Source organism: Mustela nivalis, assembly GCF_964662115.1.
Source record: "Mustela nivalis genome assembly, chromosome: 8".
In the NCBI taxonomy this organism is placed as follows: domain Eukaryota; kingdom Metazoa; phylum Chordata; class Mammalia; order Carnivora; family Mustelidae; genus Mustela; species Mustela nivalis.
The window spans coordinates 134,189,462-134,203,208 of NC_139027.1; positions in this window are offsets into that span (position 1 = coordinate 134,189,462).

The following is a 13,747-nucleotide window of genomic DNA, read 5'->3' on the forward strand; positions in this document are numbered from 1 at the left end:
CTCGATCCCAGGACCCTGGGATTATGACCTGAGCTGAAAGCAGAGGCCTTACCCCACTGAGCCACCCAGGCGCCCCAGGCTCAGAGTTTTGATGACTCTCACGGGGTCACACAGCTGGTAAGTGGTAGAGCCATGTTTCCCTCCCAGTCCGTGTTCCAGAAGCGATACCTCCAAGCAAGAGAGACCGGGGCACGAGCTGCTCCCCAAAACTCCTTCAGAGGAAGCCATGGGGCCGCCCTCTGGATGGACTATGGGGGCTGGGGAGGTCTGAGTCACTGGGGCTGGGCTCAGCAGAAAACCGAGAGGGCTCCTTTCCCTTTGGACTTCAGGGCCTGGGCACAGAGAAAGGGGAAGGACACTTAATAAACTGTCCTCACACGGGCAGGGGCGCGCAGGGTGCAGTGAGACACTGGGGGCAAACACCACACCTCCAACTTCTAGCATGTTCTGCCCAGGCTTTCTGGCCCTTCTCCTCAAGGGCTCCTAATGTTCAACTTTGGTTTTGCTTTTTTTTTTTTTTTTCTCTCTCTCTGTTGTTACCACTTTAAAAAAAAAAAAAAAAATGAGGAAAGCAAGCAAACCAACAAAGCAAACATCTGGAAAGCTTTGTGGAAAATGGCATCTCGGAGGACCCACCCTCCCCAGAGCTGGAGTGCAAATGCCCATGGGATGAGCAACTGGCCCCCAAATGCTCTCAGAGAAGAGACATAGGCCTCTCTGTTCTCCTCCCAAAGCCCTGTCTTCGCCTAGGGTCACATCCTTCCAAAATCACCACCACCTCCAAAGGGTAGCTCCCAACCCCCAGCTCCGACCAAGTGGCCAGCAGGCTGATGGGCCTCCCTGTCCCTCGCCTGGCACACCCCACCCCAGCGACTTCCCTCCCACTCGGCTCTCTCCTTCACACTCCACAGTCACTGCCTCGTCTAAGGCAGGTCTCAGGCCTCCTGCCCCACACAGAAACCTCTACTGCGTCACCTCACTTCTCTTTCCACTCCCGCTGACCCCTCTCTCACCACCACTGCCAAAGGGTTCTTCAGCCTGGATGGTGCTACTGTTCCCTTGCTCCACGACCTTCACTGGCTCCCACGGCCTCCAAAATAAGTACCAGCTTCCTCCCTGCAGGGCTCAACCCTCCTGTGATGCCTACGTTGCTTTGGTTTCCAACTTCTTCCTCTTCTTTTGGGAACTCTGCTCTCTATTTTCTTGGGGGACAGGGTATGAGTCACAATCTCCCCCTTTGCATCATGTGGTTTGGGACTGCCTTCGGTCCCAGGTCCGGCAGGGGACTGCGCAGCCCAGGCTGGGCTGATGAGTGTGCCACGTTCCCCTGAACATAGGAGTTGGTTCAGGACTGGCCATGTGGCCCAGGGCAGGCCCGTCATGCCACCCCCAGGGCCTGGCTCGAACTACTGAGGTCTCTCTCTCTCTACCTCTGTCTGGGGCCCCCAGATGGCTCAGTGAAGCGTCCTACTCTTGGTTTCAGCTCAGGTCTTCATCTTGGGGTGGTCATGAGATTGAGTCCCACATCAGGCTCCACACTCTGTGTGGAATCTGAGATTCTCGCTCTTCCTCTGCCCCTCCCTCTGATCTCTTTCTCTCTCTCTCAAATAAATAAATAAATAAATAAATCTATCTTTTTTTTTTTTTTAAAGGAGAAGGAGGAGGAGAAGGAGATGATGATGATGGTCGTGGTGGTGGTGCAGGCCAGGAGCTGTTAAGGGCCATCTTGCCACCATAGGGGAGGACAGACCTGTGAGACCCAGAAATAAGTGATCTTTAAAATATCTTTATGTCCCTGGATATAGCTGTGCCTGAAGCCAGTATAGCCATAGCCACTAAGTATATCCGTCTTTTTTTTAGATCTGAAATGGTTTGACCTAAGTTTCTGTCACCGGCAACTCAACTATATGGTTCCAACTTCCTTTGTTAGCTGTGCCGCCACTATTTTCCTGCACATCTCTATGCTTCTGAGAAAAGTCCCTCTTGAACAATTAGCAGAATACCCCATGCTCCAGCCCGTGTCCTCGGTCCTGCTCTTCCCTTGACCGGAAACGCCCTTGCCATTCCACTGCCGAGCGGGACACGGAGCCTCCCTCAGGCATCTCTCAGGCAGGGGGCATCTCTTCCATGAGAATCACACCTGTCACTCCCTGGCCTCTCAAAGGACCCTCAAAGGACCTTTCTGTGCTCTCGAATTTACCACCCACCCTGGACTCTTGGTCACTTCCCTACCTCCTATCCCCTCTCAGAGAGACAGGGACTTAGATGACAAGGACTCAGCCTTGTTCAGCTCTTTCTGAGCACAATGAGTGACAAAGACCAGGAGCTTGGTGAGGCGTATTACACTTGTGATCACCTGGCAGGATACGCCAAGAGTCACTCCCTGAAGCCTGGACCTTGGGACAGACATTCTGCCTGCCAGGCATCCATTAGCCTATCCACCAGTGTTCCTTTGGGGAGCCACTCTACCTCTACTCTTGTTTTGCAGCCTACACAGAACTCACCCCACCTTTTTGGCTTCAAGAACAGCACATGACCCAGAGCCAGCCCACCAGGGCATTCCCAAGCTCCCAGCCACAGAGATTGTCCCAAGTTGGTTGTGTGACCAACCAATGTGATTCAGACCTAGAACTTTTGCTGGATTCATGAGAGGGAGATACTTTGTGGACTGGGATTGGAAACTAGTGGAATATGATCCTGGGCTGCTGGGGCCATTACGTAGAGAGGTTCTGCCTTAGAAAGAAGCAAAACAAAGTCAGGAGACAGAGGCAGACGCCTAGTATCATGTTCATCCTAGATCCAGCCATGCCTGAAGTCAGCCCTGGATTTTTAGGTACATGAACCATCAAGTTCCCAATTAATTGGGCTTTTGTCTCTTGCAACCATGAATCTCAGTTGATGCAGCTGTCCAGTTTTCTCTCCCTCGTTAGGACTAACCCAGAGCACAAAAAAGTCCATAAATACTTAACCAATGACTAAGTGCAAGGCAGGCTCTCTACCCTGTCACAAGCCCGTCTCCATCCCTACCACATTCCCAGCTCTTAATCTAGCTAAGGTCCAACCATCCTTCAAGTCTCTGCTTAACTATGACTCCCAGAAAGATTTTTCTTAATACTCCCACAAATTAATTAAGTCCCCTCGCGGCCTCAAAGCGCTTCTCACCTAGCACTTTTCAGGCCACTGCCTAACTGTTGGTGGGAGTAATTATTCTGTGACTGTCTCCCCCCCGCCCCTCCCCGCAAAGCTATAAACTCCACCAGGTCAGACACCGTCTCACCTGCCACTGGGTCCTGGAAGCCAGCACAGAGCCTGGCACTGAGCAAGGGTTTAGTAAATCGACCCTCAACTAATGCCCAGGCACCACTCGGAATCAATGAAAAGAATACGTCCCACATGCTTCTCAACTTCAGTAAAGATGGTGGGACCACCTCCTCCGTGAGTCCCTTGTCCCTTGAAGAAGGGTTCCTAGGAGAACCGGGTTTGGGGAGGCTCGGAGAGAAATGGCCTCTTTGTGCAAGTCCACGGGGGTAGTTAGCATATTGAACTTGATCAGAGAGCCCAACACAATTTGTGATTCATTACTGCGGACCCTCGCCACGCCCCGAAGCAAACGTCAAATTTCACAGGTTTAATGAACTCCATACTTGAAATACATAGCCTGTAAAGTCTGATTTACACTGCTGTTAAAATCGCTGGTGCCTCAAAAAGAATGTGAAAAGTATATATTTGTGCACAGAGAAGGGGCTTTTTTCTTTTCTTTTTTATTTAAAGACACTAATTCACTCCGAGGCATATAAACGTCCCCTAAAGCATTATTTCAATTGCAATATTTCTTTCAGCACCTCCAATTCAGTTACCAGCTTTGAGAAGAGTGGCTGCCTTAGGTCCCCGGGGAGTGGAAAAGTGCCACCATGTAACTGTCAGGTCTCTGGAAGGTAAGCGGAGCTGACAGCTGAGCGGGGGACAGCCCCCGAAAGGCAGGGCGGGGTTCACCTGCCACTATAATTAAACCTCCTTAAGTCAACACTACTGCCTGGCAAGATGAACTTTTTCTTTTCTTTCCCCCCAGTGCAGCCACAAGCCTTATTTCTCGCGTGCTCCCACCTGGTGTTTCTCTGCTCTCCAGGTCGGCCGCTGGCTTTGGCCCTTGTAGGTACGTTCGATGCCCGCGGCCGCTGAGCTACCTGGTGGGTGACAGATGGCCTCCCCCGCAGGTGTTCCACGGCGCAGGGGCGACACAACCAACCTTCACGGACACCTTCGGGGCCAAAAAGGACACCTGGTCCTGTTTTCAAGCTTTTAGGGTCTCGGAGAATTCTGTGTGTGGGACAGAAGCCACGACCCCAGGGAGGGAAAACATGGAAGCCCACGCTGGGAGCCCACGCTGGGAGCCCACGCTGGGAGCCCACGCTGGGAGCCCACGCTGGGAGCCCACGCTGGGAGCCCACGCTGGGAGCCCACGCTGGGAGCCCACGCTGGGAGCCCGGATTTCCGGAAGAGGAGGAGTCAAATCCGATTGGTCTTGCTTCACCCCGCCTCTTGCCTGTGATTGGCTCCGACATGGGCGTGTGTCCAGTCCCGGCCAATGACAATGTAAGAGGGAAGGCCGGGGAAGGTTCTCCAAGAGATGGCCCAAAAGGCAGGTCCTCATTTTGGTAAAACCCCACCAGAGAGTCTGAGAGCCCCGCTGGTGTGGAACTCCGCGCTTTCATTGGGCAGAGGAGGAACAGAAGCCTGGAGAGGTGAGGTCTTGAGCAGGAGTTCAGCCGCAAAGCCAACACGACTGCCACAGGGGACGTGAATTATCCTTTGACCACCCAGCGTGCATTCACCCTTGCTTCTTGGGAACACAGCAGCAGTCCGTTTGGAGAATCACCTCTTGCCCGAGGCAGGCGGTCTGGAGAAACTGTTGGCCAAAATACCGTCGTGGGACCCAAGCTGAGCTCATGAGACTCTGACACCAGGACTTTGACTTTTGAGTGAGGCAAGATGGAGGGCTGGAGGGATGACAGTGCAGCTGGACGTGACCCGTCTGGAGGTGCATTAGCTCCTGAGACCACCTCCCCAGCACATCCTGCTTATTGTCCGTTCCAGGCTGAAGTTCCAGTCAGCCAGCCACTCCTCATCCTGGCCTAATCCCCCCTCCCTCTTTCCTGCTTCATGTCTCCAGGACTGACGTCAGCTGGGTGCATGCACAGAGCTGTCCCTGATACAGGATGGCTTTGTATGTCAACGCGCCCTGCCAGGCACTTCCCACTTGTCACCACATCTGTTTCTTCCAACAAGTATTATCAGGGACAGGTCATTCACACACAGACAGACCCGTGCCCATTTCACAGATGTAAACCCTCAGGCTCAGAGTGCAACATCTGCCCAGCTTGCTGTGGTTAATGAGTTGCCGGGTCTGGCACTGAAGTTGTTTCTTGCTGTCCCTATCTGTTAGAGGAGTTTAATTTCCCTTCACCCACATGGTTACAATGAGGACTCAGTGAGATAACAGAAGTGGAAGTCACTATGACATGGCATACATACCCCCATTTGGAAGCCACGTGGCTTGCCAGAGACTCTTTTTTGGGAGGTATTTCCTGAGCCCCGAGGGGGTTCTCTCAAGAATTAGGAGAGTTTTCTCATGGGTTGATCCAGCTACCAAAAGCCACAGCCCTGGACTGGGAGAAAGAATTCAGTCATAGTTGGGGCTGTGTGGTCTGGGGTATGAGCCACTTCCCTGACCCCTCTGGCTATGGGAATCCATGAGCCCAGGATCTGCAGTCTCTCAACATGACACACAGTGGGTCCACTCTTGAAACTGGCCTGGAAAGGTCAGATGACAGTGAGCTCTGGTATAATGGAGACAGGCAGGGTGGGACGGGGGGAGGTAGTAAGCAGATGCCTTCCTGCAGACAGTACTCACTTCCTGACACTTATAAGCCCCAGCTGCCATTGCTCTTCTTTCTATTTCTCAATACACTGAACCCTTTCTGCCACAGGGCATTTGCGCATGCTTTCCTCTGTCCTGAATGCTCCCTCCTCACATCTGTGAATGCTGGTTCCCTGTGTCTTTCAGATTCAAGCTTAAAATCCACCTGTTGGGGCGCCTGGGTGGCTCAGTGGTTTGGGCTGCTGCCTTCGGCTCGGGTCATGATCTCAGGGTCCTGGGATCGAGCCCCGCATCGGGCTCCCTGCTCCGCAGGAAGCCTGCTTCCCTCTCTCTCTCTCTCTCTCTCTCTGCCTGCCTCTCTGCCTACTTGTGATCTCTGTCTGTCAAATAAATAAATAAAATCTTAAAAAAAAAAAATCCACCTGTTCAGGTGTCTGGGTGGTTCAGTTGGTTAAGCATCTGCCTTCTGCCCAAGTCATGATCCCAGCATCCTGGGATCAAGTCCTGCATCGGGTTCCCTGCTCATTGGGTTCCCTGCTCCCTCTTCCTCTGTGTGAGGGCTCTCTCTCTCTCTCTCTCTCAAATAAATAAGTAAATAAATCTTTTTAAAAATTCCACTTATTCAAGGATACCTGGCCTGACCACCAAGTCTAAAATAGTCACACACACCTCATTCTGGTCAGTCTCCCTAATGGCATCCTGATTTAAATTCATTATGATATTTATCACTATGAAATGCACTTACCCCACTCACTTAATTCCTTTGTTCATCCCACATTTAATGAACACCCACAATGTGCCGCCTTTTTTGAGGTTTCCCAAGCAGCAAATAAGTCCGAGCCCTGTCCTCACAGAGCGTACATATCCTCAGGTGGGGCTGGAAACGCTCTTAGAGTGCTAGGCGGCTGAGGACAAATACAGCTGGGTGAGGGGCTGGGGAGTGACGGGGCTGTCACATTAGATGGGGCGGTCAGCAAAGGGCTCTCTGAGAAGGGACACGTGAGCAGGGGCCATGAATGTCGTCTCCACAGTGCCTAGAAGCTGCCTGGCGCCTAAGAGGCACTTGATAAAATACACAAACCATGGATATCGAATGGGGCCGCCAAACTACTCAGGGGCTCTCTCCCTCCGGGTGATGACATCTCCACAATGACTCACAGCTCAAGGCCTCTGCCCCCTCCTGGGGCTGACTCTGCTCATAATTAGAAGGTGGGAACAGCCACAATGACAGCAGCTAGAGAATGTGGCAAACCCCTGGGAACTGCCATGTCAGGGATGGAGGGAAGGAGGGTCCTTGGGATGACGAGAGTCAAATCAAGGGAGCTTTCGTTCGTCATCTTTGTTGGCATTTCTCAACCTCTTGTGACATGCCATGAAGGCATGCAGCTGGCTGGGGAGACGTGAAGTGGTTGCTTTCACAGGCGCCTTGAAGCTGAGGGTTGGAGCGGACTGCCTCTCAAAAGAGGCAACTGCTTCTGAGACAACAGGGCGGGGCTCCAATCGGGACCCCACCCGTCACCTAGGAGCTGTGTTAGTTACACATCTCTTAAAGCCTTGTTTGTACGAAAGATAACAGGTCTCCCTCTCTTCGAAAAGATTCTGAATGTAAAGCACTATGCATGTAGCAGAGATGCTGTTGACCCAAGACTCTGCGAGCCAGACTAAGAAGTGATGTAATGCAAATTCGAGCCACAGTGAAATATCACCACGCACCGACCAGAGGGGCTAGAATTAGAAATACTGGCAATAAAGAGAAGGAAACGCCGAGCTACAGGTGGTGGCGGGCAGGGCAGGGAGAGTTTCAAATCACATATTCAACCGTATCTTTGTATCCAAAATATATAAAGAACTCTCAGAAATCAACAATAAGAAAGCGACATACTTTTAAAAAGAGGGCAAAAAACATGAACACCTCCCCAAAAAGGTATGTGGGTGGCAATATTGCACATGCAAAGACGTTCAATGTCATCAGCCACTAGGAACATACAACATACCTAGAAGAGGTAAATCTGCCAGAAAGCCCAAAGTAAAACCAGGGAAAATGCCAAGTGCTGACAGAGGTGTAGAGAGTCTGGGCCCCTCATGAGAGCTGGTACAAAATATTGGCAAGTTTGTTTGTTTTTTTTAAACAGTTGTTAAGATATAAGTTACATACTATACAACTCACTCATTTAAAATGTAATCTTTAGGCTCTCTGCTCAGCAGGGAGCCTGCTTCCCCCTCTCTCTCTCTCTCTCTCTCTCTCTCTGCCTGCCTCTCTACCTACTTGTGATCTCTGTCAAATAAATAAATAAAATAAAATAAAAATGTACTGTTTAGGATGCCTGGTGGCTCAGTTGGTTAAGTGTCTGCCTTCGGCTCAGGTCATGATCCCGGGGTCCCGGGATTGAGCCCCGCATTGGGTTCCCCACTCTGCACGGAGCCTGCTTCTCCCTCTCCCTCTGCCTGCCACTCTCCCTGCTTGTGCTCCTTCTCTCTCTGACAAATGAATAAAATCTTTTTAAAAAATAATAAAGTATTCTGTTTGATGGGTTTTAGTGTATTCTCTGTTGTGCACCTGTGTGTCTAATTTCAGAACGTTTTAATCACCAAAACAAGAAGCTCTCTGCCCATTAGTGGTCACCCCTCGCTCCCCCTTATCTTCCCCAGCCCTAGGCAACCATGAATCTGCCTCCTGTCTCCATAGATGTGCCTCTTCCGGACATGTCACAGAAATGGAGCCAGCCGTATATACGTACAGCATGCAGCCGATGGCACCTGGCTTCTTGCACTGAGTGTCGTGTTTTCACCATCCACCCACGCCGTGGCACGTGCACACGTCACTCCTTTATATGGTGGAACCATGTCCGTTGTAGGGCTAGGCCACATCTTGTTTATGTATCCAGCAACTGCTGGACATGTCCACTTCTTTGCCATTGTGAAGAGCACCATTGTGTGGGCATAATCCGATCTCAACCTCCTTGTGGCGTTTTTCTCACCTCCCAAATGGGGATGACAACACCTGCCTCCCAGGATCATGAGGGGTCAGTAGGGAAAGCTCTGCACAACTCTTAAAACACCACAGGAAGGCAAGACCCACTTTTTTCAGTCAGGTTCCTGAATCTTCCAGAACATTCTCTTAAAACTCAATGACTCAATATCCCTGGGTGAGACACTCCAAAACGGCTCAAATGGTCAATTTTATGTTGTGTATATTTTACCACGATAACAATTAAAAACAACCTCAGTGTTTACTGGGCCCCAACCATGGGCCCGGCCCCGGGCTGGCTAAAGATAAAACCAGCTGTCCCTTAGATCTGTACAGAGGAGCCATGAAGGGGCACGGCCTGCCTGGGCACCAGCCATCCCTCCCCGCAACACATCGCCTAGGCCTGTGGTTTCTTTTTTACAACTCAAGCAAAATTTGCCTTCTCCTCTATTACGTTAATGAATTTGCTTTTGTGTAAAGAAAAAATATGTGTTAAATGACTGGCCAGTGACTTGCCTCCCATCAGCCTCCCAGACCAGAGTCAGTGGAGTCTTCAGGAAGTTTCCTTTCTCCCTTAGCTACATGGCTACCCCCAGCTGCAAAGGGGAGTGCGTGTCCCCAGGGAGGCCCAGGCCAGCCCCACGTGATGCAGGCAGGTTCGAGTCCCACGAAGGGCACTGCTGGGAGAATAGGACCCGGGGTGGGCATTCAAAGGCAGAGCACCCGCAAGGCCAGTAAAGGTTAGTGGAAGGACTCAGGGGGGGACATTGCCTCTTTACCCAAGGTCTGAAATCCCCTGCGAACTCTCTCTCCAGTTGGGGGACCTCGCTGTTTGAAGAACACAGGCACACAAGTCTGGGAGTGAGGCCTCCCCCCACGTGCAGTCCGCCCTTGGCTCAGAGGTCCCCAGTGGAGGTACAGCGACGACTTCCTCCGCTTCCCCTCACTGCTGAGCCCTTGTTGCGGGTGAGGCACCCAGCTCAGAGAATTGTAAGAATCGGCACACCCCCCCCCATCACTCAGTAAATATGGGAATTGGTACTCAAATCCGTCTCCTTTCCAGTTGGGTCCATAGCACATGTCCCTAAGCCGCCTGTCCCCCAATTCTGGCACCTCGCCTAAAGCGGCATTGCATTCATTTCTATTTCCCCCTCGCATTAGGGCCCAGAGGAAAGGCTTCGGTTTTTCTTGGTGTCTTCTTCAAGCCTGAAGCCATTTCGGAGCAGAAGTCTCCACGTCTGCACAAGTCAGCCCAGCAAGCAGATTCGTCCTGGTCTGATTTTTGCTAATTCGGGCGGGTGATGAGCAGCCTGAGAAAATGAGGTTAAGTTATGTGCATAGAGAGTAGCATCTTACACTCTAATTATTGGCCCTGTCTCTGAAGAATTCCTGAGCAACTCACCTCTTTCTTTGGGTCTGATTAATCGGTGGGGCCCATGTAAGCCCCCACCCCTCGCCCTGCAGAATCAACAGGGCTCTGGATGTCATTAGCTACTCCAATTGCCTTTTTAAAAAATCTGTTTCACATAAAAGGACAAATGAGAATGAATATTTGCCCATCTTTAAGACACTAACTACATTCTTTTCCACAGCCTGTTCTCGTTACTCCTTCTTTCTTCGGGAGGAATCTGAACACAGCCTGGGCTCCTGCACGCAGGCTTCCTCTCCCAAATCAGACCCAAGCGGGCATTTTCTGGAAATGTGGCAACTTCGGAGAATGTGACCCCATTCATTTCTCTCTACCTGTCCTCCCCAGCCCCAGCCCGACTCACCTTCCAATTCTGAGGTGGCCTGCTTTCCAGGACTCGGATGAACCACCGCCAACTGCACCCCAAGCAGAACAGAAGGGCCTTGGTAATATTTGCTGGAAAAGCAAGAACTTCATCCAAGGACCAGCTTCTTCTCCCCTTTATTTAATAGCATCGTTTATGCCAATAAAATCACAAGAAATACCGGGGTGGGAGGGGGTTGATTCCAGTGGGAGGGGTGGGTCTCCCCCGGAGCCCTCTTAGACCACAGAGGTGGAAATGAGAACAGGCAGGGATGGGTCAGTGGGGCATAGGAGATGGCAGGGAAACAGGGTCTCTCAGACACAGTTCAAGTGCAGCGGGCAAACTTGAATGATGCTTGCCCAGTTCTTGGGATAAGGCTCCTTGGTCTGAATACCATGGTCTGCAGGCCTTAACCTATGTCCCTGCCCTCATCTCCTCCATGCTTCCCCTTGGTCTTAGCACACCAGCCATATGCCCCTCTTTCTGCTCCTCCAAAATACCCAGCCCTTCCAACCCCAGGTCCTTTGCACACCCTACTGCATGAATGCTGCTTCCCCCAGACCTTGCCATGACTCCCTCCTCTTCATCCTTCAGGCTTCTGCTTCAGCAGGCCCATTCCCAAAGGGTGCCTCTCTGACCCTATCCCTTTCTCCAGTCTTTCTGCCCACCGCAGAAAAATACCCTCTGCCCACCGCTCACCCTGTTTTTTTCTTAGGACCCTAGAATCTGTATGTCTTCTGTCTCTCGCACATCGCACAAAGATGTAATCACTGTGAAGGCAGGGACTTCCCATCTTCTTCTCCACTGTCTTCCAGCCCAGAGAACAGTACCCAATACATTCTAGGTGCTCAGTAAATATTTGATGAACAAAAAAACCTATTCCACATAACCCCTGTCCCCCTTTCTCCTTCAAGATTCTGCAATTTTCCTTGAAGAAAATTTAAAAACATTCCTGGGCTTATCTGGATTCAATAAAAGAAAAGAAAAGACTTTGCTCTTAAATCTCTTGAAAATGGACCACCGAGGCTTGGAACACCAAGTTCTTAGTGTGAGCAAAATAGAACCTGCAGGCTGAGTTCTAAGAAATGGGGCCTGCCTGGACGTCAGACACAGGTTGTCGAGTGAGTGACCTCACAATATGATTCAATTACCCCAGATCTTAATGGGAATGCACTTCAGAGTCCAAACCTCAACATGGAAGGCTGAGGGGTGGCTTGGCTTTGACGTTCCTAAGAGAAGGCAGGCTCTCTGAGAAGACGCTACGTCTTCCCATCCACCAAAGGGGGAGAGGAGGGGAAAGGGAGAAACCCCAGGATCGGGCGTGTTTGTCTGCTAAGGCTTCGGATGGAAACTGATCCGGGCATGCGTGATCCCCCAAAAATCTGCCAGCCCCCAGAGCGCTGCAGTTACCCTCCGACCACAGCCACATGGAGAATGAAATTAAATCCCACGGAAAGAGTTGACTTTTTTTTTTAACATTATGCAATGTTTGGGTGAAGGAAAGGGGGAGCTATCAGGGGAAAAAAAACCTCCTCTTTTTCCCAGAGTTGAGCAAAGCTATTTCTAGCTTTTAATGATACATTTCACCATCACTGCATGGGGAGTTTTGAGAGGCACGAAGACGGGGCTGTTCTTGTTATGTAACCCGTTTCAAGTAGGAAATTAGCAAGTCCTGAATGAATTCTGTTACTGTGCTCGACTTCTGGAAAGTTTGGAGCGAACTACAGTTCTATTTTGAGGTGAGCAAATCCATCATTTATAGATCTCTTCACAAATACCGCCAGGCTTCATGTCACCCTGAAAAGTTTCATAACAAAAACAGTTAAAGTACTTGGGGTGTTGGAACATTTCGTCTCAAAACCTTATTAGCCTGAATAAGGAGTAGGGTAAGGCCTCCCCGTTGCCAAATATTCAAGAATACAAATATCCAAGATCAAATAAATATTCATCTCCCACACACTCCCCGCCCCTTCAAACCCTAGTTTTTTTGTGCGTGGTTTTTTTTTTTTTTTTTAAAGCGAAGCCCAGCAAAATAGTCTGGTCAACAACATAAAAAGCAATGTCTGTTTTTGACGGAGCCGTTGGCCATGAAATCAGTTCTGAGCTATGAAAGCCGCGTCTTGAACACAGCAGCTGGGCGCGAGGACCTTCCTGGTGGTTGAAAACAGGAAACATAAAGGTCTTTCAATCTCAAGTTCCCCCTAGTGGCGCGAAGGGAGCAGTGTCCGCTCGCCCATGGAATTTCACAGCCCAGGCGGCTACTTCGCGAGCACCCCACTAAGGAAAAGTACCATGGGTCGGTCTACCCCGCTGGAGCCCACATCCCAGGGGCTGAGAGCACACGCCTCCGACCCGCTCAGAGGAGCTGCCACGGGACTGAGATGCTGCTGGTTTACGATTCTCTTTCTATTTGATAAGCGGAGGATGACCCTTCCGGCCAGTAGGAGGAAACCACCAGCTCACACCTCAAATAGCTCCTAATTAAAACATTGGGCTAGTTGGGCGTGTGCGTAGCTGGTTTCCTGAGATTCGGGCGTTCCCAACGCTGCGATCCTCTGGAAATGAAGAAAGTCTCCTGCAAATGATAACACGGACGCGTGCGGGAGGCAGGGGGATGGGGACGAGGACTCTCAACCTTGGCACGCCGGACATCTGGCGCCGACTAATTCCATGTTGTGGGGGCCGTCCTGCAGCATCGCTGGCTTCTCCCTCATTAGGTCCCTCAGCAGCCCACCCCAACAGGGACAACCGAAAATGCCTTCTGGCACTACTGTGAGTCCCTTGGGGGACAAAAGCGCCCCTGGCTGAGAGGCACTGGGTGAAATGAATAAAACATGTCCTCTGCTTCGTACACAACAGCTTGCAAACCTCTTCTGCCTCAAACTTAGGTGACTGCATTCCTTTTTTATTATGCTCAGCTAGCCATGGTGTAAGACGTCATTAGCACTGCTACAGCGCTCAGGGATTCATGAGTTGCGTGTATCACCCAGTGTTTGTCACCACACGTGCCCCCCTTAATACCCACAGTGACTGGATAGATTCCTAAATCTATCACCTGATTTAAAAAAAAAAAAAAAAAAAGTGGGACACCTGGGTGGCTCAGTGGGTTAAAGCCTCTGCCTTCGGCTC